This window comes from Ceratotherium simum, chromosome 19 (genome assembly GCF_057802395.1).
Source record: "Ceratotherium simum simum isolate JZ-2026a chromosome 19, ASM5780239v1, whole genome shotgun sequence".
Lineage (NCBI taxonomy): Eukaryota > Metazoa > Chordata > Mammalia > Perissodactyla > Rhinocerotidae > Ceratotherium > Ceratotherium simum.
Genome location: NC_141918.1, coordinates 23,256,484 through 23,280,390, shown reverse-complemented (window position 1 = coordinate 23,280,390; position 23,907 = coordinate 23,256,484). Strand labels below are relative to the sequence as shown.

The following is a 23,907-nucleotide window of genomic DNA, read 5'->3' as shown; positions in this document are numbered from 1 at the left end:
AGATTTTCCACCTGCAGGTGTCAGAGAAACCCCAGACAGGAAGTAAGAGATGCTCGTTGCACAGGCCTGAGGTGAAGCAATGTTGGGATGCACCCCACTGAGGCTGGCTGACGCCCACCCAGAGCTGGTCTCCACAGCAGTGGCTGGGACCGGAGGGGAGGCAGAGAAGTGTCCAGTAGAGTTATAGGAACTTCCTTCTTTATCAAGCTTTGTATTGTTTTTCTGTCCCTGACAGAATAAAAAAGCATTAGTTTTGTACTTTTGAAGAGGAATTTAATATATAAAAACATTGCCAATTGCCAATATAAAGAATATTTCTGTAAGGGTACTCAAGAACGGTAACACTAAGTGCTTCCATGGAGGAGAATTGGAGGTCAGGGAAGTTTTTCTCCATATATCTTGTATCTTGAATTTTGAGTCACATGAACGTATTACCCATATTGCCCATTAAAAAACAAAATTAGGGGCCGGCCTGGTGGCACAAGCAGTTAAGTGCACGTGCTCCGCTGCGGCGGCCCGGGGTTCGCCGGTTCGGATCCTGGGCACGCACCGATGCACTGCTTGGCAAGCCATGCTATGGCAGCATCCCATATAAAGTGACGGAAGATGGTCATGGATGTTAGCCCAGGGCAAGTCTTCCTCAGCAAAAAAAGAGGAGGATTGGCAGATGTTAGCACAGGGCTGATCTCCTCACAAAAAAAAAAAAGAAAGAAATAGAGATCCAGCTCAAGAAAGAGTAGAAGAAATCCCCTAGATGGTGGTGAAGGGACATCTGTGCAGCAGACCTAAGGTCCAGACTGAAGCAGCACAGAGGTCCTAGGAGAGTTGTCTTCAAGACGATAAATCAGAGAAAACAATTGATGTGTTTGGAAGCATTGAGAGAAACTTTAAACTTACGGTGAAGGGATTAAGGATAAATTAGTGAAGAGTACATAAATCGTGAAGTGAGTGAAAAGAGATAGCAATAATTAACGCTAAGAAAAACAAAGAGTACTACCACAAAAGAAATATAATCATGGTATATGTCATGGCTCAATAATATTTGTTTACATGGTCATAATAATATAAACAGTGAATGTAGACATAACCAAAAATCTTAAAATGAATATGTTGAGAGGATGGGGGGAATGATAAGTAACAGAAGGAGTGGTCATTCACAAAAATCTAATTAATTAATTAATTAATTAATTAAAAGGCCAAATTCTTGTATTCTTCCATGGTAAGACTATAGATAGTGCTTCAAAATGAAATAGCAAGTAGTTACAATATAAGTGTGATATTCATAGAAATGGAGGTAAATACCAAAAGAAAAACAACTTAAGTTGTTACCTCCAGAGAACAGGCTAGTAAAGGGGACCAGGGAGGATTGAAGGGGACTGCTGTTTTATTTAATAAATCTTGCACTTTTTGAATGTTTAATCTATTTGTATATCAAACTTTGATATACATCACTTTTTTAAAACTAACAGAAAAAGGAAATCTATATACATAATTCCTTAACTCGAATAGAACTATTATTGTATTTATATACTTCCTTCCAGCCTTTTTGAATATATTCTTATCTTTTTTACATATTTCACATGCCCATGAATTTTGTATTGTCTTTTACTTAAATACTCGAGAAATTTTTGGTTCTACATTCTTCCTATTATTTTAACAATAATTTCATCAAGTTATAATACAAATCAAGTGATAATGACAAATTTAATTTGCTTAGGATAGTGCTGTGGACTGAATGTGTCCTCTGAAAATTCATATATTGAATACCAACTCCCAAGGTGATGGTAACAGGAGATGGGGCCTTTGGGAGAGAATGGAATTAGTGCCCTGACAAAGAGCCTGAGCAAGCTCTGCTGCCCCTTGCTGCCGTATGAGGTTACAGCGAGAAGATGGCTGTCTACGGGGAAGCAGTCCTCTCCAGGCACTGAATCTGCTGGTGTGTGATCTTGGACTTCACAGCCTCTGGAATTGTGTGAAGTCCATTTCTGTTGTCTATAAACCACCCAGTCTCTGGTACTTTCTTATAGCAGCCCAAACGGACTAAGACAGATAGAATTTCAGTGTAAGACTTACTGAGTAAAAAGGATTTAACATTTTTATGGTTGTCACACAATGTTTTGCATCAGATTTTTGAAAGGAGGCCATTTAACACCTAGGTTAAAACTATAATTTTTTTTAAGCTCACAGAAAACCACATCTATTCAAGTTTCAATCACTTCATAGTTGCTCAAAACAACTCCAAAACACAGTTGCCAAATGATTTCAAGAAGGTAGACCACAAAACTTAGAGAAATGCAATACAGTTAATTATATGTTTGTAGTTGTTACAGAACTAACAGATATTTTTTGCAAATGAATAAGATTTTTTTAAGGTATCAAAATAGGTTTATTTTCACTTAAATTGAAACCCACTTATTTCCTCAAAAAGCAACAAAGGAGATTCATCGTTCTCCTTCAATAGTCCTCTAGTTTCTTACCGAAGATTCCCTGTGACTGCTGTCCTGATCCAGGTCTGCATGTTGAGCTGCTCTCTCCATGGGTAGAAAGGAGTCTGTCCTCTACCTGAGCAGATGGAGGGATGGTAAGATTTGAGGAATACCACGGGGGCTGGCCTTTCCCTGTCTCTATAGATAGGCTCTCCCCTAAAATTTGTGGATGCCCAGGGTAAGAGAACAAATAGGAGCCTCCATACCACATGTCCAAATATTTAAAATGTTTAAAACATGCTAACACATTGTTAAATGAAATATGTTCTATATTCCCACCCAGTTAAATGTAACATCAAAACAAGCGGAAAGCCAGGTTAAAATTTAGAATTCTCAGACTCCTTGGAATTCTGCACCAGAATATAGTGCTAAAAGGAGAGCAGACCCCCAGCCCACAGCCCACCCTCCTCTTCTGCCCACTCACTGCTCCTTCTCACACTCAGACAGTTCTCATACACGCTGTTCACTCCAACCAGCATGTGCAGTCTTTGTCCTCCACCACCCCAAAGAGCAGCCTGGCCACTCTTCGGGCCAAGAAACAGCAGAGTCCACCCCTGGGAGTATGAACCCAGAATAAAGGCCTGCACGTGCCCTAGAAGAAGGCCTGGGCTATTTAGACAGAGAACTCCTGGGAGAACCAGGCCCTGGAGGGGCGTCTCTCCTTGGCCCCCAAAGACATCTTGTGGGGAGGGACAAGGCCAGAAGAGGACCAGACAGGTCTCTCTAAAGCACAGGCCCAGAGTAGAGAGTCCTCTTCTGGTGGTCTGGAGATGGTACTGCCCACAAATATGCAAGTCTTACCTTTAGAGACATTTTTTGAATTAAAATATTTTCTCCAGAATCTTCATAATCTTTCCCCTCTCTCATTCACATTTCATGAATTTGAGCACATTCTTTATGGTCAGTTTACCTGATTGCTTTGTTGTTATCCAGGAAAGCAAAAAGAGGCCTTTGGGAGAGGACGTGCAGAAGAAAGGATTGCCTGAGAAGCCAGGCCGGGGAGCACCTGAGGCAGCTGGGTGCAGCCGGTCTCTCTGTGGGGCAGGAAAGGAAAAGGGGCTTTGACTACAGGTCCTGCCTCACTAGTCTCCTCCTGACTGCCCTGGGAGATGTGAGCTGATTAAGAAAGAGGAAGAGAAAAATGGAATTGGGAAGTGGGGAAAACCTCCATGGCTGTTTCTAGATTTTCATCTTACATCAGCCTGCACAGCAGGTCTACCTTACACATGAGGGAAATACATGAGACAAGGGTGCTTCCCAACTGACATTTTTCAAACCTGTAGTGTTTAAAGACAATGATGGTATCAATTCTGTTTCTATTTTTCAAGAGTATTACTACATGAAATATTAATCTAAATCATTTCCCCAATAAAACTGAACAATCTGAGAGCCTGTGAGTACTCAACAAATGAGCAAGATTGATAGTGAAGATAGTTGCTAAAGTCCTAGTTACTCAGTCATTTATCCTTTAGCTAAATACCAGTTGCTACCCTGAGGTTTCGACTATGACACAGTTCTAGATGCTTTCATTCTTAGTCACATATTATTTAATTTATAAATAAAGACTAGCCATTAAAAACAAGAAGCGTAAGGGATACTGCCATTGAATACAAGTTGATATAAGGAACATAAAAATTAAAATCAAATTGTACAAAGATGAGTTTTACCCAATCAATAAGTTGTAACCATCTGTTTATAATTCTCAAAAAGCACATCAGGATGTCTCTAAAATTTAAAAAAAAAAATGTCAAAAAGATAAGATATAGTAACTATCAATTTGTCTTTGCCTTGTAACTTAACTATCAAAAGACTAACCACACTATAAATGTGCTCTTTGAATTGGAAAGCTTGCAGGAAGCAGCCTAAAGAATTCCCTCTTATTTTATCTCTTAGAAATAAAATGAAAATTATGAAAAATAAGTTAAATAATAAGTCCAAAATACAAGAATTATAACAGTCATAAAATCAGTTTTATCTATTTTAATGCTTTAAGATAAAATTAGACTTTTATATCTGAGTAAACACCTATTAAGTACCTTAAGCCAAAAGTAATATGTCATTTACTAATTTGTCAATGTCATCTTTTTGTCACATAATTAAAGTAAATTTATCCACATGTACCACATACAGTAAAAAAATTTTCCTTTACATAACATAAAGTCATTAAAATTGAATATTAAATGAACTTCATAATCTAATCTTAAATAATATACTCTTCTAAATTAAAACATTTTTACTTAAAATCATTTCTGTAGAATATCCATGAAAAACTAACAAAAAAAATATTGATGTTCTTAAGGAGATTTGCCAGATGATAAGTGACTGTGAGAGGGCTTCCTAAGTCAAAAACATTCAGGAGACAGTGGTTTATAGGGTTAATATCAGGAGTTCCAGAGACTCTAGCACTGTCTGCTGGCTGCAGTCTGAAAGCCTCTTACAGTGATAAAGTCTTTCTGTTCACCGTCAAAATCATGTGCAGGCAGGCAGAATTGGGTTCCGATTAAACTCTCTAAGCTACAGTTTCTACATTTATAAAATGAAGGTAATAGTGCCTCCTTCCCAAGATTGTTATACCCATTAAGTGAGGTGAGAAATGGAAGTGACTGGCCCGGTGATTAGGCATGTGGTCAGCATTCAATAAACTGCAGATGTGTGTGTGTATAACATTTATACCTGTAGATATGGATCCCCAGGAGAGAAATACACTGACGTGAATTCTCGCTGTGATCTAATTAACTGATATCAGCACCTTTACTGAGAAGAAGAGGAAAGCAGAAAGATAAAAGAGGAAGATATTACTCATAAGAAGGAAAAGGCACAAAAAATGAAGACAAAATACGCCAAAAACATACTTTTGCCTAAAATACATTTAGCATAAACAAAATATTTGCAAATAACATAAATGTATTTGCCTCCCTCTGAGCCACCATGCACATGGGGACCTGGCACCCAGGAAGCCCACTAATGTAACAAGACATGAGAAGGAAAGATTGAGTCAGCACCAATTCCAGAAAGTTGCTGCCTTGTCACTAAACACAATCACTAACTAAAATACAACTAACTACAATTATAGGACCAAAGGATGGTACTGCTGAAAGGGACCCAAGAGACCACCAAACCAGCTGTAACATTTTGCAATCAAAAGGCAAAATAAAGAGCCTAGATGACCTATCCAAGGTCACACTCAATTAGAGGCAGAGGCCAAACTGGAATTAGGATTTCCAGTTCAGTGTCCTTTCTTGTTTGCAAAAACAAAAGCTCGTGTGCGTGTGTCGGGGAACTGGGGGAAGGTGAGACAGCCTCTGCATTACACAAGGCAAAGGTTTCTAACACTGCAAAGTGTCCTTGGCTGGCAATAAGGTCCAAGGCTGACAAGGCAGCAAGGCTTTCCCCAAAGGACTGAAAACATGCTGTATTCTCCCTCCTATAGAAGGCAGAGTAAGACATCTCTGCTGTTGAAATGACCACTCCTTTCAGGTACGTTTTCCACCTACCCTTCAGAATGGAAATGAGTCCAGATCCCTTCCTCAGAAGAGTTAAGCACAGAATATCACCCAAATGGAGCAAGCAGCTTGCAGAATGGCTGCAATGAGTTGGTTCCCCAGTAAATAGATTGAACATTATCGCTCTACTTCATACCCTCAATGGAACTCCGTCCCATGAATGGAATGGTATATTATAACTGGCATAAAATAGGCCACCACTTTAGTTACAACACAGGATTGTCCAAATAAACAAGCATTAATCATGCACATTATGTAGTGCATAATGCTTCAGAGAGCTTCTGCAAGCAGTTCCAAATGAACTCGACCAAATTATACCATCTGACAGCTGTTCCGTGACCTGTGGGAAATGAGTTGGTGGTCTCAGTCCAGTTCCTAGTGGACAGGTGTCCAAAGCACAAAAACTACCCTCACAATTGGGCCTAATTAGCAACCCGGTTGTTGCAGCCACAGTAAAACCTGGAGTCCATGTCACCGCCGTGCTATTGGAGGCTGCCTCGACATCAGGTGGCACGCGCTGAAGGCTTAGAGCAGAAACACAATGGCGCCTGCATGAAATGTGGTTGCTTCAGGAGAAACAGAACTGTGTCCAGGACTGGTTCTCTGCCTCTCGCCTGACTCCCCCAAGCCAAAGATGACAGAGACAGCTATGGAGTTCTCGGCACTGTTTTAATCTACAGCATGAAGATGTTCGTAACACAAAGTGTTATGCACTCCCACTTTTCATCAGAGCAATAGACTCAACTATCACACAGAAAACTTAGATTTCCCTGGATTCCCAGCCATTTCTCAAAATCTTTGTCTTAATGGAAAGCTGCCCACTCCTGAGGACACTGTCCCCCACCCACCCACCCCGCAGCCCTCCCAAGTGTGCATTTGCTGTTCTCCAAGGCTCTACATACCTCAGCACCAGATAGTGGAGAAGGAGTCTCCTTGTTCCTAAATGTCACTTCCAGGCCATTCTTCCCTGCCCTGGCAAACTCCTCCTTCTCTGACACCTAAAGCATTCAGCTCTGCCCCATCTATTGACCTTCCATTCAATCCTCTTGTTCAAAAAGAAGCTAACTCCTGGCTTACAGTCTTCCTTTCTTATCCTTTCGTCTGATATCATCAATGGTGATTTCAACACCCACTTGGTGAACCATAAATACTCCAGCTTCTCAGTCTTATCTTCTTCACTCTAATGACCTTTTTCTCCTCGATACCACAGCTTCGCACCTCCCATGGCTGTTCTCCAGACCTTGTCACTACCAGAAAATGCACCACCTCCAAATATCTCAATTCAATATTACTCTCTTGGACTACATCCAGTCATTTCTAGCTGATTTTGTTATAGCGCCCTCCTTTACAACTCTCCTGTCACATGCAGACCAATGCACCGGCCCACAGCTTTCTCACTGTTCATTAACTCCCCTCCTTTCTCTCCTCTAATGTCATTATTGGTGTCTTACCTTCCGTTACCCTTTACATCCAATCTAACATCAAGTCCTGTCAACTTTATCTCCAAATTATATTCACTTTTTTCTTATTTGCCATTGTTTCCCAGTTTCTGTCTCACAATATAGACTTAATAACATTTGGTGAATGAGTGAAGCATTAAAAATAAATGCTTGGGGGCCGGCCCCATGGCTTAGTGGTTAAGTGCACGCACTCCGCTACTGGCGGCCTGGGTTCGGATCCCAGGCGCGCACTGAAGCACCGCTTCTCCCGCCATGCTGAGGCCGCGTCTCACATACAGCAACTAGAAGGATGTGCAACTATGACATACAACTATCTACTGGAGCTTTGGGGAAAAAAAGTAGGAGGATTGGCAATAGATGTGAGCCAGTCTTCCTCAGCAAAAAGAGGAGGATTAGCATGGATGTTAGCTCAGGGCTGATCCTCCTCACAAAAAATAAATAAATAAATGCTGAGGATTTCACTTCTGCTTAGGACATAGAAGCATAAGACAAGGTCGTTCCCACTCTGACAGTGGAAAAAAATGGATCATCTACAAAATCATAATTTTTATTCATCCCAACAGAGAGCTGAAGTTGCAAGTAGGCAAAGTAAACTGAATTCCAAAGAAGAACAAACACAAACAAAGAGAAATAGGATACATGTACTGTTTTTCCTTTGGCAGAACATAGGAGAGAGAAATGGCTGCCACATAAGTAGATAAGAGGAACTCAGCTAAAATTTTTATTGATAAAGGCCAAGTGTGGGCTAGCACGACAATGTGGTATAAGTAGGAGGTCCAGACACAAGGAGAATTTGCATTTATTCATAAGATTTTTCCACAAGCTTCCACCAGGTGCTTATAAAATTGGAGGCAGGGTAGGAAACTGGAGACAGGGCCCTTCAGTGGGGCATGTTTACAGGAGATGACCACCAGGAAATTCTCTCCCACCCAGGACCAACCAGAGATACAAGACAGAGTTTGGCTGCCATAGGAGGAAGGGCAGAAATATGAGAAAACACCAACCCTATGTCCCAAGTACGCTGAGCCAGCTAAGACTAAGGCTAGGCTAGGACAACAGAGAGCACTCCAGCAACCCCAACACAAGTACAACACTAAGTAACAAGCAACATCAGTCTACCATTTGGGAAGAGGCAAAAGCTTGGAGAGAGTCCCCTCTATGGTGCAGAGTGTTTGAAAGCTAAGGGTCGAGAAGGAACACTGATTTTATTTTTAAATTCACCCAGTCCCCACTCCATGCACAAAGAAACAGCTGCCAACCACTGGAGGAATTTAAGTGTGTGGTGCACTGAAGGTAATAACCACAACAAAACTCAAACTCCTCTCAACTCCTGACTAGAGTAACTTGATCCTATACTAGCAGCTTAACAGAAAAAGAACCATACTCATTTTTTTGGCAAAAATGCTATTTACTTCAGTCTTCTATGTATGTCTATACGTAATGTCTAGCAATCATACAATAACACCAAAACCAACATAAAATCAAGGAAAACATAGCCTATTTTCAAGAAATAAAGCAATCAACAGAACCAGACTCAGATATGATCCAGATATTGAAATACTTTCAAATAATTATGATTAACATTAAATGCTCTAGTGCAAAAAAGTGAGCATGTGTATAAAGAGATTGAAATTTCAGCAGAGAGGTGAAAACTATAAAAAAAGTCAAATGGAAAAGACAGAAATAAAAACCAGCATCCAAAATAAAGACTATCTTCAATAAACTAATCAGCAGACCAAACAGAGCTGGGGGTGGGGAAGAACTCGTGAACTTAAATATAGATCAATAGAAATTTTTCAAACTGGAGAGAGAGAGAACAAAGCAACCAAGAATTGTGGGACAACATCAAATGTTCTGACATGCATTTATTGAGAGTCCCAAAAGGACATAGAGAAAGAATAGGGAAGAAAAATATATGTGAAATATGATGGCTGAAGGTAGCGTAAAGGAGTTTCTTTTTGGTGATGAAACAGTTCTGTATCCTGATTGTTGTGTCAGTTACACAAATCTATACATGTCATGAAATGTCATAAAAATATACACCAAAAAAGTATAAGACTGGCAGAATCTAAATAAGAGCTGTAGCTTAGTTAAGAGCATTATACCAATGTCAATTTCCTGGTTTTGATAAGTACTATGATTATGTAGGATGTTATCATTGGAGGAAGCTGTGTGAAGGATTCTCATTATCCTTGGAAACTCATTAAGATTTTGTAACTTCTTGTGAGTCTAAAATTATTTCAAAATAAAAAGTTTTTAAAAAGATAATGGCCAAAAATTTTCCCCAAAAATGAAGGAAAACGAATGACCAATGCAATAAAGCCAGAGAAGTTCAAGCAGGATGAACAACACTATACGCACACACACCTAGACTCTTCAAACTACTGAAAACCAAAGATACAAAGAAAAAAACAAAAACCAGAAACATTCCATAGAGAAACAAAAATAAGAATTACATCAGACTTCTCATCATAAGCTATAAGAGTCATCAAAATGGAGAAACCTCTTCAAATTGTTAAAGAAAAAAAAAATCAACCCAGAATTCTAAACACAAACAAAATCTTTAAAAATTGAAGCTGAAATAAAAATTTTTTTCAGATAAATAAAATCTACAAAATTCCTTGCCAGCCTACCTGCACAACGTGTGAAAGAAATTTCTTTAGTCAAAAATAGTACTATAGACAGAAAACTGTATTCTATAAAAACAAATGTAGAGCACTGGAAATGGCGTAGATAAAGGCAGACATAACATTCATTGTTTTCTTATTTTTAATTAGTCTAAAAGATAACTATCTAAAGCAAAAATAGTTACAATGTATTGTAGGCCTTGTAATATTTGTAGAAGTAAAATGTAGTACATCAATAGCATGTATTATATGAAAAATAAAATGAAGTTTACTGTTAAAAAGGTTCTTATACTATACATTAGACTATATTATTTGAAGGTAGACATAAGTTAAAGATGCATATTGTAAACCATAGGGAAACCACTATTTTAAAAAAGAGATAGAGAAGTCAAGATGGCGGCGTAGGCAGACTCTGAACTCACCTCCTCCCACTGACACAGCCAATTTACAACTACACGTGGAAAGATTCCACCTGAGAGAGAGGACTGAAAACTGGATACGAGGAACTCCTGCAACAAAGGACAAGCCTAATTGAGGGGGAAGAGGCAGAAACTCCCTTCTGGAGAGGAAAAATGCCGCCTTCACAAGCCGCCAGCGTCACGGCCGCCGGGAGCAGCGCATAGGTACGCAGCCTCCCTGGAGGCGCGGGGCCCTGAGCCGGGGAGCGCCCCCGCTGTGGGCATTTTGTGGACCCAGCACAATCCAGACGAGTGGCATAATATCTGACTTTGCCTGCCACTATAACATTGGAGAGTACCCCCAGAAAAGCTGCTTCACAAAGAAATGAAAACCGGCTCTTAGGGCCAGCCCTGTGGCGCAAGCGGTTGAGTGCGTGCACTCCCCTGCGACTGCCCACGGTTCACCAGTTCGGATCCCCGGCGAGCACTGACGCACCGCTTGTCAGGCCATGCTGTGGCGGCGTCCCATATAAAGTGGAGGAAGATGGGCACGGATGTTAGCCCAGGGCCAGTCTTCCTCAGCTAAAAAAGAAGAGGATAGGCAGATGTAAGCACAGGGCTGATCCCCTCACAAAAAAAAAAAAGTCAGTAAATTTGACCAACACAAACAAAAAAAACAAAAAACAAAAAAACCCGGCTCTTAAAGGGCCCACATGCAAACTCACCTGTTTCAGAAAGCAACCTAAAATCACCAGAAAGAATCACCCAACAACAAGCCCTCAGGCAACTTGTGGGCCTGCATAGATTGGTGACTGGATTCTCTGCAGCCTGACAACTGAGCCGACTTCAGTGGGGCAGGGTGTGCGCGAGGAGCGGGTGCAGAGTGTGGGGCAGTGGTGGGTGTGTGGGGGTCCCGCCATGGAGAGACTGGGTCCACTTCAGGAGGTCGGGGCACACACACGGGGCAGGACTGTGTTGACTGTGTGTGTGGACCTGTGGGTGGCAGGGCTTGTCAGCTGCAGAAGACTTGTGCTTCTCAAAGACCCACATAGGGGGTTTGCCCCACCTTCCAAAGCCTGAAACAATTTGGTGCTCCCATGCCTGAGGCCAGCCCCACCCAGCTGCAATCCTCACAGAGCTGACAAGAGACCTAAAGGTTGGAGGCTTATAGCAACTGTAAGGCCTTGAGCCTAACAACCTGCCACGCTGGGGGCCTACTCACTTAAAAGAAATACTGCAACACAAATGTTGTATTAGAACTTGCAGCCAACTGTGCTGTGGCTCTCCACACCTGATAAAGACACTGAAGGGCCCACAACAACTACAAGCAGCTGAGCATTACAACAGCTGGCTAGGAGCATAACTCGGCCTCCCTGGGTGCCTACAGGGAGAGCAAACAGAAGGACACACGTAGCCCACATAGGGGTCACCCCTGGAACATTGAGAACTGAGGGAAGCACACTGGAAGCCTCCTAAGCCATCACTTACATAAGATCACCTATCCAAGAGCAGGAGACGTAGCTGACCTACCTAATACATAGACACAAGCACAGGGAAAGAGGCAAAATGAGGAGGCAAAGGAATACATTCCAAGTAAGGGAACAGGACAAAACTCCAGAAAAGGAACTAAGTGAAATGGAAATGAGCAACCTACCCGACAGAGAGTCAAACAAAGAGTGTTAAGGGTGCTCACTGATCTGGGGAGAAGAATAGATGAACTAAGTGAGAATGTCAACAAAGAAATGGAAGATATAAAAAAGAACCAATCAGAAATGAAGAATACAATACTGGAAACGAAAAATTCACTAGAGGGACTCAAAAGCAGAGTAGAGGATACAGAAGAACGCATCTGTGAGCTGGAAGAAAGACTAGAAGAAATTACCCAAGGTGAACAGGTAAAAGAGAAAAGAATTAAAAAGAGTGAGGACAGTCTAAGGGACCTCTGGGACAACATCAAGCGCACTAACATCCGTGTTATAGGTGTCCCGGAAGGAGAAGAGCGAGACAAGGGGGCAGAGAATCTATTTCAAGAAATAATAGATGAAAACTTCCCTAACCTAAGGAAGGAAACAGACATCCAGGTACAGGAAGCACAGAGAGCCCCAAACAAGATAAACCCAAAGAGGCCCACACCAAGACACATCATAATCAAAATGTCCAGAATTAAAGATAAAGAGAGAATCCTAAAAGCCGCAAGAGAAAGTCAAGTCACATACAAAGGAAACCCCATAAGGCTATCAGCTGACTTCTCAGCAGAAACCTTACAGGCTAGAAGAGAATGGCACGATATATTTAAAGTGCTAAAAGGAAAAAACTTACAACCAAGAATATGCTACCCAGCAAGGTTATCATTCAAAATGGAAGGAGAGATCAAAATTTTCCCAGATAAGCAAAAATTAAAGGAGTTTGTCACCAAGAAACCAGTGCTACAAGAAATGTTAAAGGGACTGATTTAAGGGGAAAAGAGAAGACCACAAATAGGAAAAATTATCTATTTCCATGATTAGAACGTAATGGATACAAATGCACAATAAAGAGGTTAGATATGATATCAAAAACATAAAAGGAGGGAGGAGGGGAGTTAAAGAGTACAGCTTTCAGACAGAGGTCAAACTAAAGTGACCATCAATTCTTTATAGAAGAAGAAAGGAACAGAGAAGGACTACTAAAACACTGAGAAAAACAAAAGTTAAAAAATGGCTATAAGTACATACTTATCAATAGCTACTTTAAACGTCAATGGACTAAGTGCTCCAATTAAAAGGCATAGGGTGGCTGACTGGATAAAACAGCAAACCCATATATATGCTGCATACAAAAGACACACTTCAGACCTAAAGACACTCACAAACTGAAAGTGAAGGGATGGAAAAAGATACTCCATGCAAATAGCAACGAAAAGAAAGCTGGGGTAGCAGTACTCATATCAGACAAAATAGACTTTAAAACAAAAACTGTAAAAAGAGACAAAGAAGGGCATTACATAATGATCAAGGGAACAATCCAACCAGAGGACATAACACTTGTAAATATCTACGCACCCAATGTAGGTGCACCTAAATATATAAAGCAATTATTAACAGATATAAAAACAGAAATAGACAGTAACACAATAATAGTAGGAGACTTTAACACTCCACTTACACCAACGGATAGATCATCCAAACAGAAGGTCAATAAGGAAACATTGGCCTTAAATGATACCCTAGAACAGATGGACCTAGTAGATATATACAGAGCATTCCATCCAAAAACCGAAGAATACACGTTCTTTTCAAATGCACATGGAACATTCTCCAGGATTGATCACATATTAGGCCACAAAACAAGTCTCCATAAATTTAAGAAGATTGAAATAATACCAAGCATCTTTTCTGACCACAACGGTATGAAACTAGAAATCAACTATAGGAAGAAAATCAGAAAAGCCACAAATACATGGAGATTAAACAAAATGCTACTGAACAACGACTGGGTCAACAAAGAAATCAAAGAAGAAATCAAAAAATTTTACCTGGAGACAAATGAAAATGAAAATACGACATGCCAGAATTTATGGGATACAGCAAAAGCTGTTCTAAGAGGGAAGTTTATAGCAATACAGGCCTATCTCAACAAACAAGAAAAATCTCAAATAAATAATCTAACAATGCACCTAAAGGAAATGGAAAAAGAAGAACAAAGAAAGCCCAAAATCAGTAGAAGAAGGGAAATAATAAAAATCAGAGCAGAAATAAATGAACTAGAGACCAAAAAAACAATAGAAAAAATTAATAAAACCAAGAGCTGGTTCTTTGAAAAGTTCAACAAAATTGACAAACCTTTAGCTAGACTCACCAAGAAAAAAAGAGAGAAGGCACAAATAAGTAAAATCCGAAATGAAAGAGGAGGGCCGGCCCCGTGGCTTAGCGGTTAAGTGTGTGCGCTCCGCTGCTGGCGGCCCGGGTTTGGATCCCGGGTGTGCACCGATGCACCGCTTCTCCAGCCACGCTGGGGCCACGTCCCACATACAGCAACTAGAGGGATGCGCAGCTGTGACATACAACTATCTACTGGGGCTTTGGGGGGAAAATAAATTTAAAAAAAAGAAAGGAGAGGTTACAACAGATACCTCAGAAATACAAAAGATTATAAGAGAATACTATGAAAAGCTATATGCCAACAAATTCGACACTCTGGAAGAAATGGATAAATTCTTAGAATCATACAACCTTCCAAAACTGGATCAAGAAGAAGTAGAGAATTTGAATAGACCAATCACCGGTAAGGAGATCGAAACAGTCATGAAAAACCTCCCCAAAAATAAAAGTCCAGGACCAGACGGCTTCCCTGGGCAATTCTACCAAACATTCAAAGAAGACTTAATACCTATCCTTCTCAAACTCTTCCAAAAAATTGAGGAGAGGGGGAAGCTCCCTAACATTCTGCGAAGCCAACATTACCCTGACACCAAAACCAGACAAGGACAACACAAAAAAAGAAAATTACAGGCCAATATCACTGATGAACATCGATGCAAAAATCCTCAACGAAATACTAGCAAATTGCATACAGCAATACATTAAAAAGATTATACACCATGATCAAGTGGGATTTATTCCAGGTATGCAGGGATGGTTTAACATTCGCAAATCAATTAACGTGATACACCACATTAATAAAATGAAGAATAAAAATCACATGATCATCTCAATAGATGCAGAGAAAACATTTGACAAGATACAGCATCCATTTATGATAAAAACTCTGAATAAAATGGGGATAGAAGGAAAGTAGCTCAACATAATAAAGACCATATATGACAAACCCACAGCTAATATCATCCTCAATGGTGAAAAAATGAAAGCTATCTCTCTAAGAACAGAAACCAGACAAGGATGCCCACTGTCACCGCTCCTACTTAACGTAGTACTGGAAGTCCTAGCCAGAGCAATCAGGCAAGAGAAAGAAATAAAAGGGATCCAAATTGGAAAGGAAGAAGTGAAACTGTCACTATTTGCAGATGACATGATTTTATATATAGAAAACCCTACAGAATCCACCAGAAAACTTTTAGAAGTAATAAACAAATATGGTAAAGTTGCAGGATACAAAATCAACATACAAAAATCAGTTGCATTTCTGTACACTAACAACGAAGTAGCAGAAAGAGAAATTAAGAATACCATCCCATTTACAATTGCAACAAAAAGAATAAAATACCTAGGAATAAACTTAACCAAAGAGGTGAAAAATGTGTTCACAGAAAACTATAAAACATTGCTGAAAGAAATTGAAGAAGACACAAAGAAATGGAAAGATATTCCATGCTCTTGGATTGGAAGAGTTAACATAGTGAAGAAGTCCATACTTCCTAAAGCCATCTATAGATTCAATGCAATCCCTATCAAAGTTCCAACAACATTTTTCACAGAAATAGAACAAAGAATCCTAAAATTTATATGGAACAACAAAAGACCCCGAATAGCTAAAGGAATCCTGAGAAAAAAGAACAAAGCTGGAGGTATCACACTCCCTGATTTCAAAATATACTACAAAGCTATAGTAACCAAAACAGCATGGTACTGGCACAAAAACAGACACACAGATCAATGGAATAGGATCCAAAGCCCAGAAATAAACCCACACATCTATGGTCAGCTAATCTTTGACAAAGGAGCCAAGAACATACAATGGGGAAAAGAAAGTCTCTTCAACAAATGGTGTTGGGAAAACTGGACAGCCACATGCAAAAAAATGAAAGTAGACCCTTACCTTACACCATACACAAAAATCAACTCAAAATGGATTAAAGACTTGAACGTAAAGACCTAAAACTATGAAACTTCTAGAAGAAAACATAGGCAGTACGCTCTTCGACATCGGTCTTAGCAACATATTTTCAAGCACCATGTCTGACTGGGCAAGAGAAACAACAGAAAAAATAAACAAATGGGACTACATCAAACTAAAAAGCTTCTGCACAGCAAAGGAAACCATCAACAAAACGAAAAGACAACCTAACAACTGGGAGAAGATATTTGCTAACCATACATCTAATAAGGCATTAATCTCCAAAGTATATAAAGAACTGATGCACCTCAACAACAAAAAAACTAATAACCCAATTAAAAAATGGGCAAAAGACCTGAACAGACATTTCTCCAAAGAATATATGCAGATGGGCAACAGGCACATGAAAAGATGTTCAACATTATTAACTATCAGGGAAATGCAAATCAAAACTACAGTGAGATATCACCTCACGCCCGTCAGAATGGCTATAATTAACAAGACAGGAAACAACAAGTGTTGGAGAGGATGTGGAGAGAAGGGAACTCTCATATACTGCTGGTGGGAGAGCAAACTGGTGCAGCCACTACGGAAAACAGTATGGAGATTCCTCAAAAAATCAAGGATAGAACTACCATATGATCCAGCTATTCCACTGCTGGGTATTTATCCAAAGAACACAAAAACACCAATGCATAAAGAGACATGCACCCTTGTGTTCACTGCAGCATTACTCACAATAGCCAAGACTTGGAAGCAACCTAAGTGCCCATCAAGGGCCGAATGGATAAGGAAGATGTGGTATATATACTCAACGGAATACTACTCAGCCATAAGAAACGATGAAATCCAGGCATTTGTGACAACATGGATGGACATTGAGGGTATTGTGCAAAATGAAATAAGTTAGAGGGGGAAGGTCAAATACCATATGATCTCACTCATTAAGTAGTAGATAATAACAACAACAAACAAACACATAGAGACAGAGATTGGATTGGTGGTTACCAGAGGGGAAGAGGGGAGGGAGGAGGGTGAAAAGGATAATTCGGCACATGTGTGTGGTGATGGGTTGTAATTAGTATTTTGGTGGTGAACATGATGTAATCTATGCAGAAATAGAAGTACAATGATGTACACCTGAAATTTATACAATGTTATAAACCAATGTTACTGCAATAAACAAAAAATTTAAAAAAAAAAAAAGATCTGAAACCATAAATCTTCTAGAAGAAAACATAAAGAAAAAACTCCTTGATATTGGTCTTGGCAACAATTTTTTAGATCTGACAGCAGAAGTACAGACAACAAAACCAAAAATAAACAAGTGGGACCACATCAAACCAAAAAGCTGCACAGCAAAGGAAACCATCAACAGAAGGAAAAGGCAACCTACGGAATGGAGAAAATATTTGTAAACCATATACCCTATAAGGGCTTACTATCCAAAATATATAAGGATCTCTTACAAAAAAACAAATAACTCAATTTAAAAACAGGCAAAGAACCTCAATTGACATTTTTCCAAAGAAGACATACAAATGGCCAGCAGGTACATGAAAAGACGCTCAACGTCACCAGTCATCAGGGAAGTGCAAGTCAAAACCACAATATCACCTTACATCCGATAGGATGTCTGTTATCAAAAAGCAAGCGTTAACAAATGTTGGTGAGGATGGGGAGAAAAGGGAACTCTAGTACACTTTTGGTGAGAATGTAAACTGGTAAAGCCAATATGGAAAACAGTATGAAGGTTCCTCAAAAAGTTAAAAATAGAACTACCATATGATCCAGTAATCCCACTTCTGAGTATTTACCCTAAGGAAATGAAATCATTATCTCAAAGAGGTATCTGCACTCCTATGTTCATGCAGCATTATTCACAATAGCTAAGATGTGGAAACAACCTAAGCGTCCATCAATGGATGAATGGCTAAAGAAAATCTTATACATATATAAGATGGAATATTATTCAGCATTAAAAAAGAAGAAAATTCTGCCATTTGGGACAACAGATGACCTTGAGTGCATTATGCTAAGTGAAATAAGCCAGACAGAGAAAGAGAAATACTGCATGTTATCACTTATATGTGGAATCTTAAAAAAAGAAGTCAAACTCATAGAAACAGAGAGTAAAATAGTGGTTGTCAGGGGTGGGGGAGTGGGGTAGAGAATGGGGAGATGTTGGTCTAAGGGTACAAACTTTCAGTTATAAGATGAATAAGTTCTGAAGATCTAATGTACAGCATGATGACTATAGTTAATAATACAGTATTGTATACTTGAAATTTGCTAGGGGAGTAGATCTTAAGCAATGTCACCCAAAAAAAAAAAAGATGACTATGTGAGGTGATAAATGTGTTAATTAACCTGATTACGGAAATCATTTCACAATGTATACATATATCAAATCATCACATTGTACATTCTAAAATATTACAATTTTGTCAATTATACTTTAATAAAGCTGGAGAGGAACCTCAAAAAAAAAAAGAGATAATTAGTTAAGCCAATAGTGGAAATAAAATGGAATCACGAAAGAAGCCAGGAAAATAAAAAAATGAATAATGTATACCTGAAGTTACACAATGTTGTAAAACCAATATTACCTCAATAAAATAATTGGAAAAAAAAAGGAACAGAAAAGGAACTTAGAAAACAACTACAAGAACTACAAAAACAAGTTGGTATATTTGAATCCAACTTATCAATAATTTAATTAAATGTAAAAGCTCAAAACACCCCAATTAAAAGACAGAGACTGTCATATTGGATTTAAAAAGCAAGACATGCTGTCAATAGGGAACTTACCTTAAATATAAAGACATAGATAGTTTAGCCTTAAATATAAAGACATAGATAGTTTAGCAGTAAAGGGATCTAAAAAAATACACCAAGCAAATATCACAAAAGGAAGATGTTCATACCAGGTAAAGTAGATTTCAGAAAAATAACATTACCAAATTTTTCCCAAATCATTAGCAAACTAAATCCAGCTACACATGCAAAGAATAATACACCATGAATAAGCAGGGTGTATCTCAGGTGTGCAAAGTTGGTTCAAAATTACAAAGTCAATCAATGCTATTCACCATATCAACAGACTAAAAGCTAAAAATCAATACGGGAAAAGATTTGACAAAATTCAACATCATTTCATGATAAAAACTCTCAGAAAACTTAAAATAAAAAGAAACTTCCTCAACCTGATAAAGGGGATTTACAGAAATTCACAGTTAACATCATGCTTAATGGCGAAAGACTGAATGGATTCCTTCTAAAATCAGAAACAAGGTACAAATCTTTGCTCTCACCACTCTTACTCAACACTGTACTGGAGGTCCTAAGCAGTGCAATAAGCCAAGAAAAAGAAATAATATGCATGTACATTGGAAAGGAAGAAGTAAAACAGTCTTTATTCACATACATCCCTATTCTACATAGGATATCCCAAAGAATCTAAAAAAGGTACTAAAACTAAACGTTGCAAAATACAAGATCAATATTCAACACTCAATTGCATTTCTGTGTACTAGCAATGAAATATTAAAATTTAAGTTTTAAGCACCATTTAATATAGCATCAAAAATCATGACATACTTAAGAGTAAATCAAAAAATATATATGCAAGATTTCTCTGCTGAAAACTGTAAAACATTGAAGTGAGAAACTAATGAAGACCTAACTAAAAGGAGAGATATCTGTGTTTATGGATCAAAAGATGTAGTATTGTTAAGATGTCAGTTCTCCCAGGTTTGATCTACAGATTCAATGCAACTCAATCAAAATCCCAACAGGTTTTTTTTGTAGAAGTTGACAAGATGATTCTAAAACTTATAGGGAAAAGGAAAGGTCCTAGAATATCCAAAATGATTTTGAAAAATAAGAACTAAGTTACAGCACTCACATTACCTAATTTCAAGACTTACTATCAAGCCACAGTAATCAAGACAATGTGACACTGGCAAAACGGAGCACAACAAAGAATCCAGAAATAGGCCCAAAAATATATGGTCAATTATTTTCAGTGAAGGTGTCAAGATGATTTAATGGGTAAAGAATAATTTTTCAACATACAGTGCTGAAACAATTAATTGGATTTCCATAATCAAAAAAATAAATAAATAAACATCTACCCTTACCTCACACCATACACAAAAGTAAACTCAAAATGGATCATAGACCTAAATATAAAATAAGACCATAAAACTTCCAGAAGAAAACATAAGAGAAAATCTTTGTGACCTTGGGTTAGGCAAAGATTTCTTAGATATGATACCAAAAGCACAATCCATTTTACAAAATGATATATCAGATTTCATTAAAATTAAAAACTTCTGCTCCTCAAAAGACACTTTGAAAGGCAAGGTAAAAATGAGCCATGGGGTAGAAGAAAATATTTGCAAAACATATATCTGATAAAGGAATTGTGCCCAGAACATATAAAGAATTCTTAGAATTTAATTATAGAAAAGTCAAATAATCCAAGCCAACCCTGATGGCCAAGTGGTTCAAGTTCAATGCTCTCACTGCTTCAGCGGCCCGGGTTTGTTCCTGGTCACGGAACCACACCACCCATCTGTGAGTTGCCATGCTGTGGCAGAGGTTCACATAGAAGAACTAGAAGGACCTACAACTAGGATATACAACCATGTTCTGGGGCTTTGGGGAAGGAAAAAAAAAAAGAGGAGGATTGGCAACAGGTGTTAGCTCAGGGAAAATCTTTCCCTGAAAAAAAAAAAAATCAAATAATCCAATTTTAAAAATGGGGAGAAGGCAAAAACAGACACTTCACCAAAGTGGAAATGGCAAATCAATACATGGGGAAAATGCTCAATATCATTAGTAATTCGGGGAATACAAATTAAAACCACAATAAGACAGCACTTTACACCTATTATAATAGCTAAAATTTAATTTTAAAAATAACTAACAATACCAAGTACTAGCAAGAATGTGGAGGAACTAGAACTCTCATACAGTGTTGGCGAGAATACAAAAATACAGCCACTTTAGAAAACGGTTTGACAGTTTCTTATAAAGTTAAACATAGACTTACCATATGACCCAATGGTAATATGAACCCAAGGTATGTACCTAAGATAAATGAAATCATACGCCCACCCAAACACCATTATGCAAATCTCTACAGGAGCTTTATTCTAATTGCCAAAACCTGGAAACAATCCAAATATCTATCAACTACCTAGTGTATAAATAAATTGTGCTACATTCATGATATGGGATACTTCTTAACAAAAAGGAATAAACTTCTGATACATGAATGATTCTCAAAAGTGTTATGCCAAGTGAACAAAGCCAGACTGAAAAGAACATGTACGTTTGATTCTATTTATATAACATTTTGGAAAAAGCAAAATTATAGGACAGAAATCAGTTGCCAGAGCTTGGGGTAAGTGGGAGAGGACCGACTACAAAAAAGGCACAAAGCAACTTTTGAGAATGATGGAAATATTCCACACCTTAAATGAATTATATAACTATATATATTTGCTAAAACTCGTCAAACCGCACATTTAAAGGTGAACTTTACTGGATTCTCTCTAAATTCATGAATACTTTTACATTTCCATAGTGAAGCATTTTAAAAATGAATGCAAATACCATGCAAATGCTCTTCAGCTTCTATTGTAACAAACCACATATTTGGACGGCAAATGCAAGAATGCCATGCAAACCAAGGCACAGACCAGAAGCAAATGTTTAAAAACACATTCTGATAAAGGACTTGTGCCAGAATATATAAAGAATTTTACCACTCAATTTTATGACATACATATATATGTTACATATATTATTTATAGATATACACATATATATATAAAATCTTAGATGTAGGAAAATTTTGCCCTACTGAAGTTTCACGGAGCAAGAAAAGTCTAGCTTTTGCTATACTGAGATTTTAGTTCCAATATCCTCTTTCCATTAACAATAATTCATGATATCTCAAGTAATTCCCAGCTTACCCCAAGTCCTTATTCAAGAACTGTTAAGAAGATAAAAATTAGAGAATTTTATAAAATTCATTTGGATACCAAGGATTCTTGAGCTATGGCAAATGATTAAGGAAAATCAGGATACAAATTTCATTAATTCCCATCTGTCCCCAACTTTCCACACTTACTACAATACCATATGTACAAGAGCTACTTGACGATTATTTGCACTTTTCTTTAAAAAAATGAATCTTATTTGTAAGGGCAAGCCTTAAGACAAATCTGAGAAATTATACACTATTATTGACGTGCTTTAAAGAATGAAGTCTTATAAAAATGTGCCTGTACCGAAAAGAGTGCCCACTTTCTTGAAGACATATGTAGTATCTGTAATTTTTTCTTCGTGTAAAATCACATAGCTGTGTCAGTATAAATAAAAGCATGCCCTTTCATAGTCCTATTGAACTGTCTGCAAGATTATCAGGGCCATCACATATGGCTATGTCGGTTGCATCTTCAACAAAGGCATGCAGCCCAGGGGGTGCGCATGTGCTTTGAAATCCAGCCCTTACTCTGTTGCAAGCCTTGTGTCATCGCTGATGGGAAGTGGCACCTTTTTTTCCAATGATCCTCCTACATTGGGGTCTTTATGTAATTTGTGAGCTCAGAGGGTGCACCTTTTTTAACACACACACGGATACTGTGAATGCTAGAAGTGGCCTTAACGACCATTACCGTTTCCAAAAAAACAGTCTCAGGGACCGGCCTGTGGCATAGCGGTTAAGTGCGCACGCTCCACTGCTGGCCACCCGGGTTCGATGCACCGCTTGTCAGGCCATGCTGTGGCGGCCTCCCGTATAAAATGGAGGAAGATGGACACAGATGGGCACAGATGTTAGCCCAGGGCCAGTCTTCCTCAGCTAAAAAGAGGAGGGCTAGCATGAATGTTAGCTCGGGGCTGATGTTCCTCACAAAAAAAATAATAAAAATAAAAAAACAATCTCCGAATAACCACCCATCTTAGGAATTAAATGGTCCAAGTTTTTCTCCACTCTTTCAATATATCATATACAGAATATCTCTGACAAATATAGATAGACAAGAACACTAATTTTGCATAATAAACCACTGACTTTATCTTTAAATTTCCACGTAATCTATCTCATTCCAATCACTGGCTAATAAACAAACAAACAAAAATCCCTCTACATACATACAAAATTCACTCCTTCAGGGAAACCTGATATAAGACTTTCCCATCTTCCTTAAGGACGGCCAGATTTTCCTTGCTCTCACTAAACTGTGAAAAGCTGATCATCCTGTGTATACAGCACAGAAATGTCTGAAAATTGTAGCAAAACAAGATTGTACAGAGAATTTGCAGTCCATGTAATTGACAGTACATTTAGCTTAAGCATACCAGATAAAAGTATTATAAATATATGCCACCACTCTCATCCTGCCTTCAGCAACCACAACAATAATTTCTAAAATCTTTTCTTCCTGATGCATCTATAAACAATTAGCATCTCTTTGTTAAACTCTAATTGCTCTTCTTACACAGCTGTGCCACTGTCCTGCTCAAGAAAGAGGCCCCAAGTGTTAAGACAGTTATTAATAAAATAATGCCATAACAAACTGAAAGGGCATGGGGAGTTCAAGAAAAACAGGTCTCCCCTACATCTTTTCAGAAAACCAAACCAT

General features: G+C 38.5%; 1 long non-coding RNA gene across 2 annotated transcripts in view; it reads right to left on the bottom strand.

Moving 5' to 3' along the window:
* The window catches only part of LOC147914512 (uncharacterized), a 124,001-nt gene that overhangs the window by 51,576 nt on the left and 48,518 nt on the right, over positions 1-23,907 (bottom strand). For both annotated transcript variants that reach the window (XR_015555177.1, XR_015555178.1), the window contains exon 2: positions 2,478-2,562. This is a non-coding gene — a long non-coding RNA (uncharacterized LOC147914512). The remainder of the gene's footprint in view (positions 1-2,477; positions 2,563-23,907) is intronic.